This window comes from Bufo gargarizans, chromosome 3 (assembly GCF_014858855.1).
Source record: "Bufo gargarizans isolate SCDJY-AF-19 chromosome 3, ASM1485885v1, whole genome shotgun sequence".
Taxonomy (NCBI): Eukaryota; Metazoa; Chordata; class Amphibia; order Anura; family Bufonidae; genus Bufo; species Bufo gargarizans.
Genome location: NC_058082.1, coordinates 258564080 through 258573433, shown reverse-complemented (window position 1 = coordinate 258573433; position 9354 = coordinate 258564080).

Below are 9354 nucleotides of genomic sequence, written 5' to 3'. Positions count from 1 at the left end.
TCTACATCTAGATGTTTAGGGGAAATAAAGTAGACATTCACCAGGATATTCATCGTTGCATAACTATTAGAGCCTCCATATATATTATGTATCAAACACCTCGTTGTCTTTATCAAGTGCTCGATGGAGCTGTGGTGGAAGCCCCAGGAAAGTCAGCAAATGATGAAGATGCTGAGAATTTGTAGCCTGGATGAGATCCTGGGTTGATCACCTGTTACTTCTGGGACAAGCGTTTCTGTGTGTGAGGGCTGTGTTTAGGCTGGTGTTGCACATTTTCAAAATTCAGCATGCCTTATGGATGATTTATAAAAAAAAAAAAAAATAATAATAATAATTCTGGTGTTTTTCCCCAAACTTCTCTACAGGGATAATAAATCCTGGGGAGGAAAGGGAACCATGAAAAATGTGTCATTAGAAAAACAGCACAAACCAAAACCAAAATACATGTGTGTTTTTTTTTTTGTTTTTTTTTAAGCCAAAAACATTTGTGGCATAAAATAATGTGAAGGAAGGCTTTTAGGGTAAGTTCACACTGTGGATGTGGCGTCTGTGCTGAACTCCCCAGTTCATGCCGGCGATAGATTTTCACATGTCCATTCTTGTCACGGAGATTTGACCTGTGAACGTACTTTTAAAGGGGGTTCCATGGTAGCGACGTTTCAGAAACGAGAGCCGTTCACTACACAAGTGATGGAGCTGTAGTTCCAGTGTGGAAGCTTCTCCTGAGGCTAGGTCATCAATATTCAAATCCTAGAGAACCCCTTAAAGGGGTTGTTCCATTACAAGGTCTTATCATGTTCTCCTGTTTGAATGTAGAGGTGGACAAGCATGCGTCTCTCCTCTCCATTCCTCTATGGAGCGGTCAGAGATATCAGAGTACAAGCGCTCAGCTATCTCCGGCCGTAGAGATGAATGGAGCAGCAGTGCGCATGCTCAACCTGACACTAATCATTTTGGGGTTCCCCCTTCCCCATGGTGCGGGGCCGCTGTTCTCATGGTCAGTGGGGTGACATCCTAAAATAACCAGAATACCCCTTTAAAGAAATGCATAGGAAACGTAATTTGTCTTTTGCAGACGTTCTGCATCGTTTTCGCTCACGCCCTCCTGTTGTGAAGCGGTTTCTTCTGGCATATTATGGCCGCGTTGGAGCATGTGACTGCGCTACTTTCATACACCATCCTTAGGGCTCATGCACACGACCATATGTATTTTGCTATCCGCAAAACACGGATCAGCAAAAAAATCTTGATGACATCCACGTGACATCCTCCTTTTTTTTTTTTTTTGCGGATTCATTGTAACAATGCCTGTTGTCCACAAAACGGACAAGAATAGGACATGTTCTATTTTTTTGCGGAACGGATGTGTGGACATAAGGATACAGAACGCACACGGAGTAATTTCCGTTTTCGCAGCCCCGTTGAAATAAGTGGTTCCACCTATGGGCCGCAAAAAAATAAACAGAACGGACATAGACCAAAAAATTTTAGTGTGCGTGAGCCATTAGGCTCCATTCACACGTCCGCACTTCCGGGTCCGCAATTCCATTCCCGAAAAAAATAGAACATGTCCTATTCTTGTCCGCAGACAAGATTAGGCCTTTTCTATTATAGTGCGGGCGATATGCAGTCCACAAAATGCAGAACACACATTGCCGTTGTCCGTGTTTTGCGGATCCGTGGATGTGTGAATGGACCCTTAGTCTAAGGCCTCTTTCACACGACCCTATGGCTTTTTCAGTGTTTTTTGCGTTCCGTATATATGGAACCATTCATTTTAATGGTTCCGCAAAAAAAAAAAAAATACGGAATGTACTCCGTATGCATTTCGTTTCCGTTGACAGAACATGTCCTATTATTGCCAGCAAATCATGTTCCGTGGCTCTATTCAAGTCAATGGGTCCACAAAAAAAAAAACCAACACATACGGAAATGCATCCGTATGTCTTCCATATCCGTTCTGTATTTGCGGAACCATCTATTGAAAATGTTATGCCCAGCCCAATTTTTTTCTATGTAATTACTGTATACTGTATATGCCATATGGAAAAACGGAGCAGAAAAGGAAACACAATGGAAACTAAATTTGGTCCGTTCACCAAAAAAGTATATGTATGTATTTTCTAGTCCGCAAACAGCAGATCCACAAAATACGGCTATCGGCCACGTGTGCAGATTTTTCCACAGGCTCAGTAGTAGAAACGCCTGTTCTTGTCCACAAAATGGGCAACAATAAGACATGTTCTATAACTTGCGGGATGGACGTGGATGGGGACAGCACACTCATAACTAGAGATGAGCGAATCGACTTTGGATGAAACATCAAGTCGATTCACATAAAAATTGTTCTAATACTGTACGGAGCAGGAGCTCAATACAGTATTGGAATGTATTGGCTCTTATGAGCCGAAGTTAATGCTCTGAAGTCTTGCGAGACTTCGGGTAATAAAATGAATTTATACTGTAAAAAAACCTTGGAACCGAACCAAATGGTACCTTGGAACCGAACCGGAGTTTGGGAAATGTTTTTTTACAGTATAAATTTCAGAAGTTATTATGTGAAGTCTCGCGAGACTTCGCAAAGCAATAACTTTGGCTCATCAGAGCCAATACATTCTAATACTGTATGGAGCTCCTGCTCAGTATAGTATTAGAGCAAAGTTTTATGCGAATCGACTTCAGATGTTTCATCCGAAGTCGATTCGCTCATCTCTACTCACAACATTCGTGTGCAGTCCAAATTTATTGCGGCACCATATAAAATAATTTGTCTATATGCGATACGGCAAAAATGCAGCAGAAGAAAATTGGAAAGCCTAAGACCTCATTCGCATTTCTGTGTCCGTTTGCAGTCCATGGAAAATCCATGCGTGAAGGATCCGTGTTCCTTTTTTACTGCCCTCCGTACGTCTTCCATATTCCACGGACACTGCTTAGCTGTAAATTAATTTCCATCGCATCTCCTATTAGTGGGCAGTGAAAAATGGACCAAACACGGTGCCATCTGTGTTGGGTCAGTGGCCTTTCACAGACACACAGGGGGTCATTTATCAAACGGGTAAAGTAGAACTGGCTTCAGATTCCACTTTTCGTTTTTGACACATTAAAATCGATGGGTATGTGTGCTCTCCACAGAAAATGCAGATGAACGAGACCTGAGGTATTCGGTCAGTGACTTCCATCAGTGATTGTGAGCCCAAACCTGGTGTGGCTCTATACACAGAACAGGTGCAGATCTTTCCCTTAGGGTCCATTCACACGGCCGTGTGTGTTTTGCGAATCAATGAATCCGCAAAACACTGACACCGGCATTGTGCGTTCCGCATTTTGCAGACTGCACATCGCCGGAACTTAATAGAAAATGCCTATTCTTGTCCGCAATTGCGGACAAGAATAGGACGTGTTCTATTTTTTTCTGGAACGGAATTGCGGACCCCATAGAAATAAATGGGTCCGCAATTCCGTTCCGCAAAATGCGGACGCATGAATGGACCCTTGTACCTTATGTCTGTGGAGGCTCCACTCCTGGTTTTGGCTCACAATCACTGATGGGAATCACTGACCAAAACACTGTGTGAAAGAGGCCTAAATTGGCTAAGGGCTCTTTCACACTTGCGTTGTCTGGATCCGTCGTGTACTCCTTTTGCCTGATCCGGAAAAATGCGTAAGAACGCATGATTTTTTTCTTTCCGGATGCGTCTTTCCGGCTTTTTTGGTAACATACTGATCCGGAAATCCTGAAGCCAACATCAACCTTTTTTTTTTTCCGGTTCCGTTGTACGGATCTGGCATGGGGCAGGATCCGTCGTGTACTGATGAGCAGATCCGGTATGTAAATTATTTCGCGCGGGCTGTCTAGTGGAAGTTTTCACGCCAGCCAAGCCATTCCTTCTTCCTGGCGCAGACGCAACTTCTGGATCTGTCGTTGCGTCGAAACAACTGAAGATGTTAGGACGGATCTGTCGATGAGGCAAGTGTTCAGTATTTTTGACCGGAGCAAAAAGCGCAGCATGCTGCGGTATTTTCTCCGGCCAAAAAACGTTCCGGTCCTGAACTGAAGACATCCTGATGCATCCTGAACGGATTTCTCTCCATTCAGAATGCATGGGGATATGCCTGATCAGGTTTTTCCGGCATAGGGCCCCGACGACGGAACTCTATGCTGGAAAAGAAAAGCGCAAGTGTGAAAGAGCCCTTAAACGGGCTAATTTTGATGGGTTAACTAATGGTTGTGTTAGCAGCGTATTGGAGCATATTTGGGCTGTGCTAAGCTATCATCACCTATCAAAAAAGAATTCCTTAAGAAAACCTTATTAATAACTATTCTGTTTTTTTTTATTTTTTATTGCCACTTCATCATTAGAAGGGGATATAAAAGGCCCTAAACTGTATTGTTGTGGCACAGAAATCTGGCCTCTTGCACGCGACAGTATATTTGGTCTGCATCCTTTCAGCATTTTTTGCGGGTCAGATGTGGACCTATTGGACCCATGTGCTGTCCGCATCTGTATGTCCGTTCCGTGCCACCTGAAAAAAAATAACATGTCCTAATCTTGTCTATTTTGCGGACAGGGATAGGACTGCTGGATGCACTCGACCAGTATCCGTGCTCTGCGTATCCACAATTTGCGGACTGCAAAACAGGCCATGGGCTACACAGTGACATACAGTATATAGTGTGACCTTGCATCAAATTACCATCAGTGTGACGCATGACAGTTGCAGAAAATCCAATGCTGTTGGATTTTTGATCGCAAGACGCACAAGATTTTGCCATCATAGATCACAATGCAAGTTGGGTGTGACTGCGCCATTTTAGAATTTGGTTGTGTTTTTACAGCCAAGCCACAGCTCTAAAATAGTCACACAAATGTTATTCTGCTGTTCTGAGACTTGCTGTCGCGCGGCACACGTCACCATTTATCCCCAGCCTAAATCTCATCACATAGTAAAAAATACAATGCAACAGCACTCTGCAAACCAAAGTACAAAAAGGTATTCTAATGCTATGCTTATTATGTAAATTAGAAATGCTTGGCAAATACATGTTGTACAAAATTATTTGGGCCTGTTTGCCACACGTTAAGGCGATCTCTGTAGGGCCACTTTCACACGGGCAAGTTTTCCGCGCGGGTGCAATGCATTGCACCCGCACTGAATCCGGACCCATTCATTTCTATGGGGTTGTGCACATGAGTGGTGATTTTCACGCATCACTTGTGCATTGCGTGAAAATCGCAGCAAGCTCTATTTTGTGCAGTTTTTCACGCAACGCAGGTGCAAGCAAGTGCGGATGCAGTGCGATTTTCACGCACGGCTGCTAGGAGATGATCGGGACCCAATCATTATTTTCCCTTATAACATGTTTATAAGGGAAAATAATAGCATTCTTAATACAGAATGCTTAGTACAATAGGGCTGGAGGGGTTAAAGAAAAATTACAAATAATTTAACTCACCTTAATCCACTTGTTCGCGCAGCTCGGCTTCTCTTCTTTCTTCAGGACCTGGGTAAAGGGCCTTTGATGATATCACTGCGCTCATCACATGGTCCATCACCATTGTGCTGGATCATGTGATAGACCATGTGATGAGCGCAGTGGCGTCACCACAGCTCATTTTCCTCACAGATGAAGGCAGAAGAGAAGCCGGGCTGCGCAAACAAGTGGATTAAGGTGAGTTTAATTCATTTTTTATTTTTTTTAAACCCCTCCAGCCATCTTGTACTATGCATTCTGTTTGAAGAATGCTATTATTTCCCCTTATAACCATGTTATAAGGGAAAATAATACAATCTACACAACACCTAACCCAAACTCGGCTACCAAACATGCCGATTTTTCGCACGCGCGTGCAAAACGCATTAAAATGTTTTGCACTCACGCGGAAAAATCGCACATTTTCCTGTGACGCACGCGCATCTTATCCGGGCCAAAAACATGACGCCCGTGTGAAAGACGCCTAAGGGTATTTTCACACTATCGTTTTTCTTTTCTGGCATAGAGTTCCGTCCTAGGGTCTCTATACCTAAAAAGAACTGATCAGTTTTATCCCCATGCATTCTGAATAGAGAGCAATCCGTTCAGGATGTCTTCAGTTCAGTCTTTTTGACTTTTCAGGACGGAGGACTTTTCAGCATTTTATCTCCGGCCCAAAAAACTGAACACTTGCCTGAATGCATATTTTTTCTTATAGGAATGTATTAGTGCCAGATCCGGCAATCAAATTGACGCATTGACGGATCCGGTATTCCAGTCTGCACATGCGCAGACGTTTTTAAAATTGTGAAAATAAATACCGGATCCGTTTTGCCTGATGACACCGGAAAAAACGGATCCGGTATTGCAATGCATTTTTCAGACTGATCAGGATCCTCAGTCATCTGAAAAATGTCTGATCAGTCAGAAAAAAAATGACATGCGTTTGCATACAGTTTGCCCGATCAGGCAGGCAGTTCAGGCAACGGAACTGTCTGCCGGAATCTAACAACTCAAGTGTGAAAGTACCCTAAGATGGGAACCTAACACTAAATTCTACCTGTTATGTACAAAATGTATTTGCCAAGCATCTCCAATTTACATAAGTGTAACCTTAGAATACTTTTTTGTACTTTGGTTTGCAGAGTGCTGTTGCATTTAGGGCTGCAGTAAACAATTATTTTAGTAATCGACTATTCTATCAATTATTTTTTACGATTAATCGAATAATCTAATAAGAAAAAATTAATTAATAGACTGTTTTCCTGGGTCAGCCCCTCCATGCCCCCCAGTGCCGTCGGGTCAGCCCCTCCATGCCCCCCAGTGCCGTCGGGTCACCACGGAGCGGTAAATAATAGCAAGCGCTTCACTCCCGCTCTGTGGTCACATGACACAAACGAATCCTTGATGCAAAAAATTAGCATCAATGTTTTTTTTTTCTGTCGAATTACTTGATTCAATCGAGTAATCATTTCAGCCCTAGTTGCATTGTATTTTTTACTTTGTGCGCATTGGGATGTGCTGACTGACCCCCCTTTAAATCTCATCACACCTCAAGGCTTCATGCCTGTATTTCAGTCTGCATGCCACGGATTGACAAAATGTGGACTGTTCTAGCCACAATGCAGACCGGAATAAGACCTGATCTATAATTTGTAGAACGGCCACACGCATCCGTAAAAAAAAAAAAAATACTGATGTGTGCATGGTCCCAAAGAAATGAATGCGTCAGTGTGTTATCCGCAAAAATGCAGCTAACTCAGGGATGGAAAATCCAGTCCTAAACATGAGGGCTAACCGAGATAGTTACAGGAGGAGCCCTGCTGCCCATGAATGGGCTATGTAAGCATTGCTGGACCTTGGTCTCCACATCCGTAGACTTGATTTACCCATCTTTCTGGACTGTTCCTGGCTTCTGCGCAGGCGCTTAAGTGACTGAACAAGTTCAGCTAAAGGACAGATACAAGAGTCTGGGGGTCATTTATGTAACTGGTGTAAAGTAGAACTGGCTTGGTTACCCATAGCAGCCAATCAGATTCCATCTTTCATTTTCCAAAGGAGCTGTCAAAAATGAAAGGAGGAATCTGATAGGTTGCTATGGGCAACTAAGCCAGTTCTACTTTACACCAGTTTAATAAAAGACCCATTGTGTTTCTAGATATATGGAAGTCTTGCATGCTTTATGGGAAAATAGTCCTGGTTCTTCTTGTGCTTCTAGAAATTACATTGAATTGATCTGGATTGCGTCTTTCCTGCATTAACACGCGGTGGGGCAGATGTACTAATCCTGTGTAGACCTGCAGCAGGCCGGACGGTTGATGTGGTGCAGGGATGGACGCTTCTCTCCGACTCTGTACAACTAGACTTTTACTCCAGAATTGTCACAATTGTGGTGCACAATGGCACCTCTTAGGTCCTTGTCCAGAAAAAATTTACCAATTTGCGCCACTTTTTTTGACCGATTTTTGGTTAAAATGAGCAAATTTCATGTTAGGAAATTCGTTCACGCTTCGTTTAGTGGTAAAAAGCAGAATTGCGTTATGGACTCTCCTGCATAACAGAAACGGGTGGATCTGTTTTGCAGCCTATAGACTTCTAGTATGACGGAAGGAATAGCGGAAGGCCTCTAAAGGCTTTCCGTTATACATTCCATCATAGAATTGCATTATGGTCTGTGGTAACGGAATCCATAACACAATTCTGCTTTTACCACCAAACGAAGCGTGAACGAATTTCAAAATATGAAATTCGCTCATCTCTGGTTGACACATTAGTAAATCTAGGCCTATGTTAGAGATGCTGGTTGCATGTAAAAAAACACTGCTACTGTGGTTGCCATGGCATGATGGGAGTTTTAGTTTTGCAACAGCTTGAGAGCAACAGGTTGTGGAACATTGACATAGAGTTGTATAAAAAAAATTCTACAAAGTTATTACATGGGGGATGCAAGTAGTTAATAACAGACATGTCAGGGCACATTTTGTAAATTTGGCGAATCTTTAGGCCGTCTAGTCTCTGTGTATGCCAAACAGGATTAGTAAATCTGACTCATGAACAGAAGAATAACAGACAAAAAAACGGATCATACATTTTTACAAGTTCTGCAGTTTGTTTAAACCATCTGACCGGCAGGGGTCCGACACCCGGGACCCCCGCCGATCAGCTGTTTGAGAAGGCAGCGGCACTCCAGCAGCGCCGCGGCCTTCTCACTGTTTACCGCTGGCCCAGTGACGTCACGACTAGTATCAACTGGCCTGTCCTGGGCTAAGCTCCATTCAAGTGAATAGAGCTTAGCCCAGGCCAGTTGATACTAGTCGGGATGTCACTGGGCCAGCGGTAAACAGTGAGAAGGCTGCGGCGCTGCTGGAGCGCCGCAGCCTTCTCAAACAGCTGATCGGCGGGGGTCCTGGGTGTCGGACCTACGCAGGTCAGATGCTGATGATCTATCCAGAGGATAAATCATCAATTTAAACAAACTGCAGAACCCCTTTAAGCATCCATTATGCTCATTTATGCACATTTGGCATCCATTTCTGTCTGAGTCCTGCATGCAGGACTTTTTTCTTCCATGTAAAATAATGGATCTCAGATAGAAATGGCTCAAACGGATGCAAAATATGCATAACTGAACATGGTGCTTAAAATGCAGGATCCGTTTTTTTTTCTTTTATTTTTCTGATGGATCAGAAGAACGCAAAAATAAACGGTGATGTGAACCCGGCCTTATTCGCACAGTTTGGCCTCGTTCACATTTCCATCTGTGTCACCGTGCAAATAAGCGTACGTGTTTCATCTGTGAAGGATCCGTGGTTGGTCCGTGTCTGTTTTTACCGTCCGTGTGTCAGCTGTAATTCACTGACCTTGCTCAGCTTAAGGCC